Here is a 17,480-nt window from a genome sequence, read left to right on the forward strand (position 1 = left end):
TATCATCCTCCCTGCTCAGTTATATGGGTCCTGGATCTTTTAGCTGGCCGTGGCCCTCAGGGTTTCCCTCCTGGTCACCAGCATGGACCTACAAGATTCTAAGCCAGCTTCTCTCCAGCGCCCCCCAGGCCACACTTTCCCTGCCGGCACCATCACTCTGTCTCTTGGCTTCTGGGCAGTTGTGAGATTCCCCAGCTTGTCTTCCAGCATCAGGTCTTCATGCCCAAATCTGCTTTTCCACTCTTCTCCAACAACCATATGGAAAGTGGAAATCAGATCTTGTGAGTCCTCTATGTAAAATTCAATGGCTTCCTGCCTTTGGAATAAAACACAAAAGTGTTTAACCAGGGCCAGATAAATGGGCCAGTCTATCTAGCCTTACCTTTCAACCATCTCACATCTGTGTGCCGTGACTTTCCAGGCCACGTGTCTTCACCCATGTCTTGCCTCCCTTGCCCCTTGGCACCTGAGGAGGCACCCCTGTCCATGTGGATGTACCTTCCACATCTTCTGAGCTCTCATCCACTCCTTCCTCCCAACCACTACCCAGACGGTACTCAGTACAAAGCATTCTGGATGCAGCCAGCTCAGGTGGCCTCAGGTCACCTCAACTTCCTGTCCCTCAATTCTCCATCTTTCAAATGAATGATACCAACCTATGGTATCACAAGGCCCAGACATGATAAAAGGTCTTATTAGAGTGGCCGTGGCCAGCCCTGTGAGATCCCCTTCTGTAAATTACCAGCTAAATTACTGGCTTTAGTTCCAGGCCCCGTAAGCATTTCTCTATTTTTTTCATTTACTAAACAACCTATTTATTTTCAGTCTCTCACCTCACAGAAAGCTCCTTAAGAGCCGGGACTGTCTTCTATTTGTCCTTCCAAAATCTCACAATGAATATGACAAGCACAGCAAGTTCAGTGAAGAACTGCAGTAGCAGCAAATGCTGGTGTTCAGCTGTGCCTCCCTCATAGCATCCTGCCACAGTAGGGCCAGCGAGTTAACAGAGATCACCCAGCCACATGCCCAGGGCGCCACCAGGGAGGGAATGTTTCTAAGGAAAGCATCCCGGTTTATATCCACAGCAACAGTGGCAACCAGGCTTGCTGCTTGCAATATCTACAGGAGGACAGCAAAGGTTTATTTGTCCAAAGAAGGAAAACAAAATGAAATACATAGATCATACTTTTGCCTGGGAAAGTTATCCAGTGACAGCCCCAAGAACAGTTTTCTATAAGGAATATAATAAGAACTGAAGGCTGAGGGGACATTTGACCAGGCAAAGATAGAAGAGTGGGTAAAACCTTTTCCAGATGAAGAAGTTGATCAACATTCCTAGCAGGTTGAAATCATCACCATTTGCTGAATCACTTCAAGCAGTAAAACAGTTGAATGCTTTTAATTCTGAGTACAATGCCTCTGTGTAATTATACGTGTGTGATTGCATATAATACATCATGGCACTTGCATATCATAGTTTGCTGTTGTTTACATAAAACCGTGTTTCTTTTACTTTATGGAAGACATGGTGAGTGTCATAGGTGCTTTTACTCAACTGCCTCGACTGCTCATAGAGTCAGGAGGTCTGAGCTCCAGCATCATCGCTGGGCTCACACTGCAGATAAACAACTCATTCTCCACATCTTAAACTCTCCAGATTCTACAATTCGACTCAGGTGGAGTGTGAAGTTCTGAAAAGCCTGAAGTGCTGTGAGTGTTTAATAGGAACCCACCTAAGTCTGCCAGCAAAATATTGGGTAGTTCTGGGGTCTCTGTAAAGTCACACCGAATGTTTCTTTGGCCTTGGAGTTAGACACACTCTGATTCTAGCTGACGTTCCCTATTCTACTATCATCTAAGCATGACAACCTTGAGTTTTGTTTTGGAACAATCGTATCAGTCTCTTGATACATACTGAATACTACAATGTTAGATGCATCATATAGACAGTCTCACTTGAGAGCCATAGAGCTCTCACTCTCTGGACCCATAAATTAGCATTTGAATTTCTATCCTATTAGGCCTTAAATTTCAGGACTAGTTATCTCCTTTTGCTAAATATTTTTTGTCTGACCCCTACTAAGGTGAAAATGCTATAAATCATTTCAAATATGAGTATTAAGGTTTTCCACATGGAGAGAATCAACAGGAGAGATGATAAATAGATAGATATATAGACAAATAAATAGAGACCTAGGTACATAGATAGATAAAGGTTTATTATAATTGACTCATATGAAAGTTGATAAAAGCTACAGTCAGCAGGCTGGAGATTCAAAAAAAGCCAATGAGTAGATCCAATTTAGGTCCAAAGTCCTGAGACCCAAGTGCTTCAGTCTGAGACTGAGGTCAAAGGGCCCAAGCTGCCTAACAAAGAAAGTTTCCTCCTACTGGGCCTTTGTGTTCTGTTCAAATGCTCTGCAGATTGGATGAGCTCCACCCACTCACAGTAGGGATGGTAATAAATGTTAATCTCATTCCTTCCTAAACAGGCTCACAGGCATTCCCAGAATGCTCAGCCAAATGTCTAGACAGCTCATGGCAGTCAAGTCCAGGCATAAAATTAGCCAGTACAGGAAGGGCCCACAAGAGGAACTTCAAGCTTCAGTAGAACAGAGCTCCCTGAATTCTTTTTGCTTTTTAAGAATTTGATTAAAGGATAAAAATATTCGATAAATACGAGGATTCTGAAAGGAGTTCTATCGAGGGGCAGAAGGGGCGGGGGATCTGAGTCCGAAAGAAGAAAAGCAGGAAAGTGCCAGGAACAAAATGAGCTTCACAGACTTTCTGAAATATGATGGGTGAATTATCACATGTTAATTTCCCATTAGTCTTCCATTCCTTTACTTCTATTCATTTATCAGCTGGCATTTACTGAGGACACAATAGTGGCCTAGTCATTTCACCAGGAACAGGGTCAAAGAATCACCTAAAGAACAGACATGCTTTCAAAGTCCCCTTAAAGACATAGTGACATTTATAAAAATCTCTTCCATATGAAATGTTACTGAAATCCTAGAATTGCTGGCCTGGAAGCTGCCTTAACTGTTCTCTGGCCCAAGCCCACCGCTGTCAATGAGACTGATACCGTCACCGTGGGCTGCAGTATACAGCCTGTCTGTGTAGATCAAGAGCACGTGACTCAGCTCTGGCCAACTCTCCATGGTTGTCCTGCTCTGATAAAAGCCTTACTCTAACCTGGAGTGTTCTTCTTTCAACTTGCACCTTCCAAATCCTATTTATGTCACATGTGTCACAAAAAAACAATTACCACTTCCATAGACATATACTCTGCTCATGTCTGATGACCATGTGGTGAAAATGCTGATATACTTCACTACAATTTTTAACTCATATTGTAAGTCATGATCATTTTATAATTTGCTTCATTATATCCTTATAACTCACACAAATTGAAACCAGATGCACAATGTCCAATGGAGCAGACCAAAAGTGAGGAGGGGTAAAAATAATTTGCTCAATGTCCCCAAAAGAGTGAGAAGTCAACATGAATTTTGAAACTGTTTCTTCTAACCCAACTACTTTTCTATTCTCCATCTACCACACTCTAGTGGCTTTATCTAAAAGATGCCAGAGAAAAAAATTAAAACATAATTTGCCCACTGCACACTCAGTGCCTCTGTCTAACTACATAGAGGATGTGATCAAATCTGAGATTCTGGGACTTAGGAAGGGAGTCCTTTCAGGAAAAGAGGTGGTAATTGTTTCCCCATGGGCACTGTCATCCATCATGACTACTTTGTTTTCTCTGCATTTGTACTTCCAAGAACTGCCATGACTTCCTTGGCTCACCAAGCGAGATGATGGAGTGAAATTTCCTGTATACCCTGGCACAATGCCATGCACCTTCCTAATTAAGTCAGCAATACAGATGTTTAAAATATTGTCTCAGCTCTCAAAGAGTCCCTGCCTGCTCAAGCACTTAAATCCCTGGATTCCATGGGCTTTCTCCCATCCTTCATGGGTAACTGTGTAACTTTGGGATGAGACCAAGCATGGGAGCAACATCGTAAGAGCCCTGCCTCAAAAATCTGTGGTAACTCCTTGCAACTATGGACCCATCAGTGGCTTTGTTTTGTACCAGGAATCAAACTCAAGACCCCGTACTTGCCAGACAGAAGCTGCACCACTGAGCTGCAACCCTAGCCCATTGGTTGGCTTTTCTTGAAGGAACTTTACTGCAAGATCTTTTCACAGTGTGTGTACCTGAAACCATTCATCTGGAAAATGTAGCATAGCTTAAGGGATAACAGGTGGGTTTCCCAGTGGAAGCTAGAGATTTCTCAGTTGATTCAGAACATATCTTATCCTTCTGCCTCAGTCTACCCAAGGCTAAAACATTGGTTCCTATACTGCAATATGTCTATGAATCACCCAGAGAAATTGGTTAGAAACATAGCCCTGCATTTGAAACACAGAGATTTATCATTCTTAGGTAAGGCCCTGGAATCTATATTTTTAACAAGTAGCCCAGTTGCCCTATAGAAAATTATAAACCCAGCCTTATAGCTTATCCCAATCTGACTTCCCCAGGGAAGAGTCTATACCAGTGAGACCCTAGGGAGGCCAGAATAGGGGTAAATGGGACAATATGAGCAGAAGACATTGAGCTGGCTAAGTGTTTTGCTTTATACTGTTATGTTGATACATTTTGTCAGCTTCAGAAGTTACAAGTTTAGCTGAGAGACTCAGAAGGGAGCCAGGGTCCTTACTTTATAAATATCCTCATCCTGTGCAAGAGAGGGCACAGAGATTTTGTGAGTTCTACATCTGCCCTGGTGAGGAGGGGTGGCCTGTGTACAATATAAGGGAGGAGAACAGGCTTGCTTTTCCCTCTTTTGCTCTGGCTGCTGCCTTGAAGTGTTACCTGAGTACCACACCACCCTGCCTTTGTGCCAACTGAGTATGGACTGAAACCTGCACAAACTGTGAGCTAAGTAAACCTTTCCTTCCTTCACCTTGGGTGTCAGATACTTTTTCTCAGCAACCAGAGAAAAGTAACCAAGACACATACCAAAGTAAGGGCTCTATCTCATTACCTCACAGTGTTGTCTTCTTAGACCCTAATTGTGAGACAGGCCTCTTGAGAATAAAAGGGCAGCAATTCACATTGCCCAAGGTCAGGGTTAAACCCACAGAATGTAACTCCCGAAAACTTCCTGGTGGCTCATGTCAGGGAAGGGCTTCAGTCCTGCATCATCTCATGGCTCGCAGCACCCAGACTGTTCATTGCTGGACTCTCAAGGCTCTAGAGATACCTCAAGCCTTACATCAGGGTGCTAAGATGAGTAGCCCAGATAGCAGAGGCTCAGGCCAGACCGTGAGCGAGGTCAGAACTGGGTCCCCAGGGAAGGCCGAGGCCACATCACCCATAGCCAAGAACACCTGGGTTGGCTCGGAAATCCCACCTGATACAAAGTCCAACTGTACTGTGGAGAAGAACAAAATATGGCCTGCAAAGAAAAAATCAGGAACATTGAATCTCTGAGCTGTTACACGGAGATCAACCAGCATCTCATTGTTTTCCTTGTGTTCATTTCTGTTTTGAACAAGATAGACTGGAGAATCACACTCCTGGGAAGACTTACGTGGACCAGCCTGACAAAGAAGGGGGCAAGTTCTGAAGGCATGAGTGAGGGGAGAGAGCTTCTCAACCCTCACCTGGGTCATCATACGACCCATGGGCCTGAGCGGCTCACCAGGAGCTGGTTCAGACAACACAGGGTTCAGTGGAAAGAAAAATCGGGGCAAGAAAAGATTTTGTAGCTGGCTGAGTGTGTAATAAATCCAGCCCGGCTCAGATGCTTTCTAGTTTTGTGACACAAAGTCCTAAGGGAGGTGGAAACTTCTTCACAGACCATGACATCCGCCCTGAGAAGGGGTCATTGCTTAATGCTGAAAGGTGATCCCTGCAAAGTAATGGGAACTAACAGGTGCCTCACCATCAGGAGCACTCTGGTTCCTGACCTCCTGCCCGACAGAGCAGTCTGAAAGCATAAAGATACCAAAGGCCCACGCGTAGGCCCAACTGCTCAAAAGTGAAATTGTATGACTCAACACAAAGAGGACAAACTTTGCTATTCTTACACTAGTAGTGCTTATGCTGCTGAAAGACTGACCTGGCAATTGTATAGCCGGGCAGAATCAGGAACACCTCCTAGGAGTGGTTCCTCCACGTTTAATGACAAAGGATAAGGAAGTTGGCTGTTCCGTGTCAGAAAATTAAGACAATACTTTTTTAACTCAAGATCCTAGAATGGCTGACTGACCTACTGTAGTGGTTGATTGATTGTGTCATCTTGAGACAGAAGCTAACTAAATGGGTTTAGCAATTCTACACCCAAGGATGTAGAAAAAGACCCACCCTAGGGTGGGTCATCACCTCGAGGTATAAAAGGGGAGGAGGGAGGGCGAATTCATTGCATTCTTGGGAGAAGCTCCAGTCTTCACCTTTGGTTTGGACCTCGCCTCCTGACTTCCAGTACAGACTCTTCAGCTTTCCAGCGTAGACTCTTCAGCCTTCATCACAGAGCCTTCGGCCTCCTGTCACAGACCCATCAGCCTGCTGGGGTGGACTTGAACAAGACACTAGGTTGAACTCCAGACCTTGGATTGAATCCTTTGGCCTCCAACGCATAGACACCCTCTGCAGGCTTCCTCATCGGACTCTGTGACTGACTATCATAAGCCAATCTTGTTGCTTCTGTATATCCCTGGTTATATCTGTTCTCTCTAGTAAAACCCTGACCAATACACCTACCTCCAGTGTGATTTAAACACATGATGGCTGCTATTAATAGGGTTTCGGACCACCAGAGCTGCATGGCAGCTTCAACCGTGACATTCCCACTTCATAATATATAGTATGGTCTATCCTGCTCATAGCCCTAAGAAACTTAAGCTCATTAGTTAAAAGCCATACATTAAAAATCAGTTGCTTCAATGAGGATCTTTTTAAAAAATATGGAATTAGAGATTTAACTCTTTCAATTTAAAAGTGGTTTTTCTACAGGAATTTTCAAAATAATGGTGTTTCAGAATAGCAAATGTATGGCTCCAAATTCCTTGCCTAAGTTTCCTGTAACATACCACAGAGTATACAGATTTTCATCAACAAAAATTCATTCTTTTAAGGGTCTGGAGGATGAGAGTCTAAAATCAAGGAGTTGACAGGGCCATGCTTTCTCCAGATGCTCTGGAGGAACCTTCTCTGCCTCTTCCAGCTCATAGTACTCCAGCTACTGCCCAGCCTGCGGCAGCCTCATTCCCATCTCTGCCTCCATCCATGCAGAGCTGTCTCTTTCTGCATGTTTCTGGGTCCTCACATGAATTCTCCTTTGTCTTAATATCCTTTCTCCTTCTCAGTCATTTCCCTTAGGGCCTACCCTTGTGCCTTACTTTCTTGGCACTGAGACACAATATCTGATACCAATATCTGTGAGGGAGATTTCTTCCAGTTTCTAGAGATTTCAGTCCACAGTCAGCTGGCTCTACAGCAGGGCAGAGGAGCTAAGTCAGCTGGCTGCAAGGCATGTCAAAGGGGCATGGTAGAAGCAAAACAGTCCATGGCATGGCAGCAGGAAGGAGCAAATGATTGAAAGAAGATGGAAGAAGATACACTTTTCCAGACCACTGCCTAGAGATCCACTTTCTCCATTTAGGCTTCACCTCCCAAATCACATTTGGTTACAACCTCATTAGTGGAATAACTGATGAATATCATGCTTTAATGACCCCATCACCTCCCTAAAGCACAACCTATGAGTGCATGAAGCTCTTAGAAGACATTTAGATATGAACCATAATGCTTAGCCATTGCACTTTAAATTTATTATATCGACAAAGATGTAATAAATCTTTATATTTTCCAAGTAAGGTCACACTTCAGTGTACTGGGAATTAAGACTTTAGCGTAACCCTTTGGCAGGTAAAATTCAAGTCTCTAAAATGCACACATTGCTGCGAACACCTCTTCTTTCTATGTCTTTTCACCCTTCATCACCATCAGAATCATTATCACACCGCCTTTACACACCCACATCCCTTTTGCATCCATTATGTGATGTGCTAGGCTCAAGGACAAACAAATAAAGCAGCAGTCCTGCAAGTCTAACGGGGCGCAGAGTGCTTACATCCCAGCTGAAGTTCTGGTACACTAAGAGCTCTAGAATGAAAACTCCACCCCCTGATCAATAGATCTCAAAAGATCCTTATCAAAAGATACTCAATCTGCATTAGGTAGTTTCACAGCAGAGGAGCTACACTTTCATCTAAGACTGGGTATAACACATACGGAGGCTTAATATTCAAATGATTTAGCATCAGTTTGAAAGTGTATTTGGTCCCTTTCTCTTTCCCATTTGCTAAGTTTCCAATTGAGCAAATGCCGTTGAAAGTGGTTGGAACAGGCTGCGTGCATACCGCAGAGCAAGCCATGTCCTCATGGAGCTTATATTGTCTCTCCATTACTGCTCCCTGAGCACCTGGGGATGCTCTCCAGGGCATATTTCAGAGGAGATCACGTGCCACACTCACGCAACTCACATTTCAAGAACATTTCCTGTCCTCACCTTCAGTGCCTCAGAATTTTTTCCTCCACATTTTACATTTTTAGTGCTTTCTTCTTAGGTTCCTACTCTCCCACTGTATGTCACAAAATATCCTTAAGATTTTTGATGCCTGGCTCTGAGGTTCAGCTGGGGAGCCATAGTCTACTTAGTTCTAGGGTCTTCCGGGGCTCTAGGGTTGCAGAACACACAGAGCTGTGCCCAGGATGCCAGCTTTGCAGTCTGTGTCGCAGGATGATTAGCTGCTCACTGACAGGAACCTCAGGGCTGACTTTTCACTGCACATCTGTGACCTCTTCTTAAAGATGGAAGCCGTGCAGGCAAAGGCAAGTGAGTGGAGGACTGCAGACCAGATTGTACCCTGGGTAATCCGATGGCCAGAAGTGGGAAGTTATCCTTGCTCAGCGCTTTACCAGTTTCAGGAGCTAAGCAAGAACTTCAAGATCATCAAGCAAGCATCTCTGAGTAGCAAAAATTATGCTACAGTGTGGGGGCATTAGAAACTAAAATGTAAATGAAGAAAAAGAAAATATAGGAATGAGTTTGAAGATTGTTAAGTGGCTTAGTCCAGCTGCTATTGTTCCTGTTTACCTTCAAAAGATACAAGAACTTTTGGTTTTTCTCTCCTTCTAAGAAGACAAAAAGTGTCTACTTTTGTTTCCATAAAGATTTTATAATTCCTTGCACTTAAGGATGCTGCGAAGTTAGGAGTATGCTATGGTTCCCTCTAATGTCCCCACAGAGACTCACATGCCCACAGGTGGAGCTTTGGGAAAATGGCTGGATCACAGCGAAGTGATGCTCATCGGTGGGTTGATATAGCTAAATGTGATGCTGAGAGCCAGCTTGATGGCACACGCCTGCAATACCAGCACTTGGGAGGATAAGGCAGGAGGATCACTCCAAGGCCAGCAGGGATTGCATAGTAAATTCAAGGCCCACCTAAATTACAAGGTGAGATTGGGAAATGTGATATTGGGAAATTAAATTACAATGTGATATTGGGAAATGAAGCCTGGTGGGAAGAGAGGGGTCACTAGGAGTGTGGCCTCTAGGGTCTGTCTCCTTCCTCCTCCCTTGATCTCTCTACACCTGGTTTCCATACCACAAGCTGTTTGCCCTCTGCCAGGCCCCTCTGCCATGCTCCTCTGCCTTGGATCCATGGATTGAGACTCCTAAAACCTGTCAGCCCAAATAATCCTCTCCTCCTTCAATTTGCAAGTGTTAGGTGCAGTGTCTCCATAATAAAGAAGTAACAAAGAGGGTACTACATCATTTTTAAAGATGAGAAATAAGGGACTCTGGTAAGCTTGATACTTCTCTTAAATCCATTCAATAAATGGAGTTGAGCTGGAGACAGAGAGGAACGGAGAGCAAGAAGTGAAAGTCTTGTCCACACATCACACCATGGGTCAGGTTCTGTCCTGGGTGTTGAAGCTGCCTTCCTTCCTCTCCTATTCTAGGAATCCTTCTTTGTGCCATCCACAACTCTCGTTCATCTCATGTGTGAGCACGCGGCCCATCAAGGAATTCCTCAGTGACCGTCCGTGCTGTTTTTCTCTTAATCTGATTCTCGCTTTAAGACCTACATTCAGCCAACACGAGGCCAGATGGTGTGGGGCTCTTGGCTCTGCCAATTTAGCAAACCTGGCAACAATTCAGTCCCTGCCTGGAGGGAGTGATTTTGCCTGCATGGTTTAAAAATACTATCGTGTTTTTTAACCTCGGGGAAAAGTGTTTGGCAAACAACCCATGGTAGATTTTATTTTCTTGTGGATGATGTCACATCCTCAGATTTGTCTAAATAATGCTCTGTTCAAGAAAAATGACTTGCTGTGGCCACCACTAAAATGCAGAATTCAGAGACAGAGCTTTACTGAACTGGAAGCCACTCAGCTTCAGATGCTGGAATCTGGCTTTGGATTTACTTTGCCCCCAAATCATGGTGGTGGTCTATCATGCCACCTTTTTAGGACTCTGTATTCACATTTGAAAACTAGAGGTTTCAACTATAGTCAATTCAGTTCCTCTACTGCTGCGTAACAGAAGTCAAGTCTTTAGATGAAGAGGAAAATAAGCACCACCACCAGCCAGGGGCAGGGCCGCCTGCATGGTGTCAACTGAAAGGCAACTACAGAACATACGAGAATCTCTCATCAGATTTGTGATAACCTGGTGACTTTGGTTCTGCTTTTTCAGATGTGTGACAGCAATAAGAATAGCAACAGGGAAGTATTACTATAATGACAAAGTTGTGCATTTATGTAAAATACACAGAATAATTACACCTGTATTGAGGTCTTGATTATTGTCAGCTCCATGAGTTCCTCCTGGGGAGAAGGAAGATGGTGTGAGTTTAACAATGCTCTGGTGGTTGTGGAGATTTATGAGCTGATAATCTACCTATCAAGTCTATGATAAAGAACTGACAGCATCAAAGGCATAGAAGGCAAAGATCTTAGGGCAGAACTCTTCCTACACTGACATATCGTCTCTATCTCTGTGATTTCTGAAGAACTTTGTTAGGAAGGAAACAAAGCCAGGCAAGGAAATAAATACAGAACACGTTGTGCTCAGAGCAGCTGCTCTCTTATGGTCCACGGGCTCTCCCCAAGCTCTGGGCTTAGCCATGTTGGGTTTGTCCTTCCTGCAGAAGGCCCTGGGGTGATCAGGCCAGGAAATTGAGGACACTTGAACTCTTTGTTGGAGGGAACGGAACCACTCCACCCTGACATTGCACCCTGATTACCAGATGTGCCTGAGTGCTTGTGTTTAGGGTTTGAGCTTCTCCCTCAAGAGGTAACATCTCAGCAGCCATAACAATTACCCACTGGTGTCACCGACCTGGCTGAAGCTGAATGTGTCAGAAATCCAGCATCAGACACCACAGAGCAGCCCCTCAAAAGGCCCCTCAGGTGACTTGACAGAACTGATGCAGGGAGACTCACAGTGAACTACAGGATGTGAAGGGAATCACAGCCCATGCAAGCTCACCCTTCTCGGGAGCCTGGCATCTACCTACTAATGGACCCATGTGCAAACATAAAAAATCAGGAACACAGGTGCTAATTCACCCAGGTTCCCCACAAGGCTCTCATTTAATTTATAGATGTGTTTGTTTTGATTCCCTGCAAGAGCCAGCACTCTGGAGTAGGAATCTTTGGAATAGCCAGCACACTCTGAACTCCCAGACAATGCTGTACACTGTCTTTTGTAATCAGGGGTAAATGCACCAGTGAGCTGCACGGTAGGACCCCAGCCCTTGACATCAGCCTGAGACCAGCTGTCTGACAGGAGCCCGGAGGAGCAGCTTGCTAAAACAGTGAAGCCAAGCACCCTGGATTACCCAGAACCAATGATTTCTCTTGAAACCTCATCTGTCCTTTAAATTTTTTATTTCCCCAAAGGAAAGCTGAGTGCAAAAAGAGCAGCAGGGAAGTGGTACAGCTGGATGAGGTTTTGCCAATTCCTTCTCCCTTCAGCACACTGCCTCCTCCTAGAGAGGGGAAGTGAAGGAAGAGTGGACTGTGCCACTGTGCGGATGTTTACTCCTAAGACGTGAGTTTCCAGGGTGGGGTCACTATGGGGGGATGTATAAAGATCTCCCGTTTGAATGAGAGCCAGGCTGTTGACATATATGATTACCATTATTTGCATGATAATTTTAAAATTTCAGGTACTTCATGATTCTTAGCACCACATTCTTTTTAAAGATGAGAAACAGGAGAATCAGTTAAATCTGTTAACTTGTTTAAACTCATTCCATAATGCAGCTATAGCCAGTGAGACTCTGTTGCTGGCCCAGCTCGGATTTCAGCTCCAAAACCAAATATTTCTTTCCCGATATCCCTGCATTCATGACCCTATTTTAATCTGATCAGGCCTAAATGTCTTGTTTGACTTGTTTTCCTCTTCCTTCAGTTCTTCCATGAACCTTACATGAATTAGCCAGAAAGTGAAAACAGCAAACTGACTGAACTGAAATGTTTCACTCACACCCATGTGCACCTCTGAATACATCACACATTCCTACTCACAAGTGCGGTCTAGCACACTTCTACCCATTTGTAAGGACTGGTGGCCCCATGCTGTGTTTTAGTGGCACTGTGAGAGAGGCCTGGGGAACATGGAAGAAGAGCTGATGTTAATCACATGCCAGGTGTGATGCGAGGCTTCTTGCAGGAACTAATCAATATAATCCTCACCATAGATACTCCAAATAGATACTAGCACTCCCTAGCTGCGTATGGCACAGGATGACGAAATCCCTTGCCCAAAAGCCCACAGCATCTCAGCAATAACTCTGTATGATAGTAACAACCTGGTTTCCTGAACCCAGATGTCTCTAGACTTCCCTGATTCTTCCCTCTGTGACTCAAGGTCCATGACCCAACAGATTTATGTAGGCAGGAGATAAAGTGTAGTAGGGAGCAAGAGAACAGAACTCTAGCAGCAATTAACACAGCAGAAACGGTGCCCGTCTAGAAGTGAGTGTGGGAGACGGGTCTAGCTGTAAAGCGGAGAGCAGACAGCCAGAGCGAGGAGCATGCAGGTTGGAGCCTGTGGGCTCTGGCCTCAGACTGAGGAAGTGCAGCCCGTCTGTCTGGCTGTTTCCGCACCAGCCCTCCCTGCCTTACCGGTGTGTGGTGCACCTGATAAGTTCTCCCAGTAGCTTGCGGCTTCCCCACCCTGGCACGCAGACAGGCCACCTGGGAGGCTTCGCACGCCCTTCCTGACAACGCTGTGTTCTCTCCCGTCTCCCTCTCTCTCCTCTTTTCTGTATCCTTCCTTCTTTATTTTTCTCTCTTCCTCCATCCCTTTATTCCTTCCATTCCCTTCTTTCCTCTTCTTTTAATCTAGCAAATTCTAGCTCATCATAGAGATCCAAGTTTTCATGTCACCTCCCCAAAGGAAGCCTCTCAGTCCACAGCCCACTAGATTCTAAGCTGCACAAGGGTGGTGACTATATTATTCCTTTTCAGCTCTGTATCCGTGTGCCTACCCTAACCTGCCAGATAGGAGGTAGAGGATATTAAAACTGATAAAGGAATATGTCAGGGCAGGCCCAGCCCACCCACTTGTTACAAATTGTAGTTCCATATATTTGTGAAGTTGACTCATGTAAAGTCTACAATGGCAAGGATCAGACAAAATACCTTTTCTCCCAATTGTATTTGCACCACCTACTAAAATGATCAATATACAAGCAAAAATGAATAATATCTCTGAAAAAAAGCTATAAACATCACCTAGAGCATTCACTACCGAAACTCTCAAGGAGAGTTCAGGACTCTACCCAGCAGTGTAACATGTGGATGAAAGAAGATGGAGAAAGATCTGTAGGTGAAGGGGCTCCAGGATGACCTATTTCTCTCAGTTGGACCAATGGCCAGGAGCCCAAGTGCCCATGGCTTTCATTGGTACTAATCAGGGAGGCAGGTGGATGTCATGGCAGAGTGCATGAGAACAAAAACCATGCAGACGTCCTGTGTAAAGAGGGACAGAATACTTTTGCACAAGGTAGAGAGGCCCTCTGATTAGTGCACAACAGATAGCTTGAGGTATGCCAGGCTGGCACCTTTACATTCTTTCTGAGTGGCCTCCGCTGAGATGCTATCTCATGACTTTGCCCTGGAATCTCATGGGCTCTTGCTCGAGCTCCATTCCAGCTCTTAGGAGAGCAGGAAGGATTCTCACTCATGTGCTGCCACTGTAGCATCCTGAGACTCATCAGCACATGGGTTGCACTCAGTGACACCCTTTTGACCAATTAAGGAAATGTAGAGCCAGATGTGAAAATCTTAGTAATCACAGTTGAAGTAAAGGTCAGGGAAAGAGGGATACAAGGGGCTTCATTTCTCAGGGGAACATAGCCTGGTGGTCTCCCACAACTCATCACTTTTTCACTTTACCAACCTGTTTTGCAGTCTCCCTTGGTGACATGCAAGAATTAGACTTGGGCTGTCATTTGTGGTCTAGTTACTAACTAGACAGAAACATGTATTTTCAGATTATCATCCAATAAAAGCAAAGAAATGCTCTTCTCTATATGTGCTTTTTGAGATCCTCCCCCATAATTCTTCTAGATTAGGCAAACCAACTTGCTTTGTCCAGTAGGTCCACCGTAAGGAGGACATGAGCAGGGACTTAGGAAATGAGTGTGTGCATGTGGTTTCCAGGTTTTTCCTTCCCTAGATCCCCAGGCTCAGTGAATGAAGGAGCAGGGACTGGACTGCACATGGCCCCTGTGGAGGGGATGGGCTGAGCTTCCTGGCCAAGGCTGCTCACAAGAGGAGGTACACAGCAAACCCATCAGCACTAACGAGACAACCAGGGACTGATATGAGTATACTGTGTTCCCTCAAAATTCATATGCCAGGCCAGTGTGATGCCACATGACCTGTAACCCCAGCACTCTAGGAGGCTGAGGCCAGTTCCAACCCAAAGAACCTGGCTCCAAATTTATAACATTAAAATTCTAAAGGACTGGGCATGTGGGGATGTAGCTCAGTACAAAGATCTTGGGTTCAGTCCTTAGTCCTATAACCATACACATATTAAATTCCAGACTTCCAGCACTTCAGAATTTGATCTCATTTAGAGATGGTTTCTTTGCAATAACAATCAAGTTAAAATGATGCTGGAGTAACACCTAATTCACTGCGACTCATGTCCTTTCAAGGAGAAATTTGGATGCAGACACAGAGACCATTAATGCCAAAATAAAGAGGTCATCCATAAATTTAGATGAGACATACCACAGACTCCCCATAGCAGCCCTTGTGACAGGTAAGCTTAATAGTCAACTTGATTGGCTGGGGCACTGCCTAGGAGATTAGTAAAGCATGCTTTGGGGTAGGTCATGGAGAGGTGGCCTTGGGGACCCTATGTGGTCCCTGGCTCCTTCCTGTCTGGCACTGTTCACCTGATTTGCTCCTGGGCCACTGTAAAGTAAGATGCTTTGCTCCGCCACACCTGTCCTGCATGGTGGTCCTGCCTCGGAGCCAGCTGACCATGGGCAGAACTCTTGGAAGTCGTGAGATAAAATAAACTTCTCTTCCTTACATGAAGTCTGTCAAGGAATTGGAGACAGCAACAGGGAAGCTGACTGATACAGCCCTCCAAAGCATCAACCCTATAGACCTTTCCACTTCACACTTCCAATTTTCAGAACTGGGAGAAAATAAATTTCTGTTATTTTGACCAGCCAATGCTTAGTTCTTTGTTATAGAAACCCTAGTAAATGAATGCAGACACAGGCCACTGCTGACCAAGTGGCCTACATAATGGTGAGCCAATAAAATAGTGATTGCTTTAAATCACAAATACACACACATTAATGCATAAGGTGAGTAAATTACTTGAACCTCCCTAGGCTTCACTTCTCACAATTAAAATTTTTTTCATATGCAGTGATTACTGAGATTAAGTAGAAAAATATCTATCTGTAAGTTACTTAGCACAATACCTGGCACAGAACTAACATTTAGTGAATGATTATTAGTATCTCCCTTAATAATTCAATTATTCGCCCATGTAAATACACACTTATTAGAATATATTTCAGGGAATGTGGGGGTTTATTATAGATCTATAACATAGTTATATTAATAACATTAATACATATACAAGTAAAACATTGCATGGTGAGTATCCAAAGGAGGATGATAAACCCTCTGGGAGGCCACCTAAGTGGACAGAGATTAAGGCAGAAAAAAATTAAAGTATATCAAGCACCTCCTATATACCTAAAGTACAGCTACATAAATTATTACGTTCATTTCTTATAATACTCCTAATATATAGGTCTTATTATTCCTCTGACATAGATGTGGAAATTAGTTGGAAAGTCAATGTCAACCTGGCCCATATCCTATAGCTAACAATGAGCATAGCGAGGATGTGGGCAGGGCCCTGCGATCTCTCTGTGATGTGCAAGGCATGTGGTCTACGTGTCTTGGTCAGTTGAGGAAGCCATGCAACACCAAGTCCCACGCTAATTCATGGCCAGCTCCCACATAGGTAAAGGCAAGCAAAGCCCACCTTTCCCTGCCTGCTGCTCAGCAGCCTGCATTCGTGTGTTCTGGTGATCAGGACATGATGTATAAGGAAACCGTGTGACTTTAAGGACAGCCTTAGAGTTAGAAGACCTCCGCCTTCCTTGTCTTCAATTATTACACTACAATTCAAAGAAGAGGAAGTCCTGCCTGCCCACAAGTCATGCCTCCCCTGGTTTGTGGCTGTGTGTCACAAGAAATAAAACTAAAAGGGACATCTGAAAAGGTTTCTGCTGCAGGACACTGCTTAGCACTGAGAGCAAACCAACACCGTGCCTGAAGGATTACCAGCTCTCTTGATTCCTCGCAATGCTACCACAGGACCTCATCCCTGGACACAGAGATCTCAACCCAGAGCTCTTGGCACGCTGCAGACTGTGCAGGTAAAATAATGGGCCAGTGTGGTCTGCGAGGCATCTCCTGATCACCTACCTGTCATAAGGGGTCTTTAGGAAATACCACAGCACACATTTCCTACTATGAAATGCAAGCTCTTCCATTGCATCCAAAGAGCACAGACAACACCAGACCCCTTAGCTTAGTCTTACAGATTGCTTCATTCTACTTGGAAAAGATGTAAGGTGCTTACTAATAAAACATCAAAAGCTGCATTATTCCAGTCTACTCCCTTTGGAGCTTGGGTTCCTGACAGTATTGCTGAAGTTCAGGTCCACTGGCTCAGGCTTTCTCGATGACGGTCAGAGCTTAGAATGGCAGCTTCAACTCACGGCAGGTCACTCAGAGGAGACACTTCTCCCCTGGGGTCAGTCAAAATAGATGTTTTTATAGTTTCCATGTTAACAGGGCTTTGGTGTAGAAGATGTGAACTTTGGAA

General features: G+C 44.6%; 1 protein-coding gene across 1 annotated transcript in view; it reads left to right on the forward strand.

The window, feature by feature from the left end:
- The first annotated feature begins 16,572 nt into the window (after nt 1–16,572).
- Clnk (cytokine dependent hematopoietic cell linker) overlaps nt 16,573–17,480 on the forward strand; it is a 159,939-nt gene continuing 159,031 nt past the window's right edge. Inside the window, exon 1 of the mRNA XM_023562660.2 lies at nt 16,573–17,028. The gene's annotated coding sequence lies outside the window, so the exon portion shown is untranslated. The remainder of the gene's footprint in view (nt 17,029–17,480) is intronic.

The sequence above is a fragment of the Cavia porcellus genome, unplaced genomic scaffold (assembly GCF_034190915.1).
Source record: "Cavia porcellus strain 051 isolate PalLab524CR breed Dunkin Hartley unplaced genomic scaffold, mCavPor4.1 scaffold_18, whole genome shotgun sequence".
NCBI lineage: Eukaryota > Metazoa > Chordata > Mammalia > Rodentia > Caviidae > Cavia > Cavia porcellus.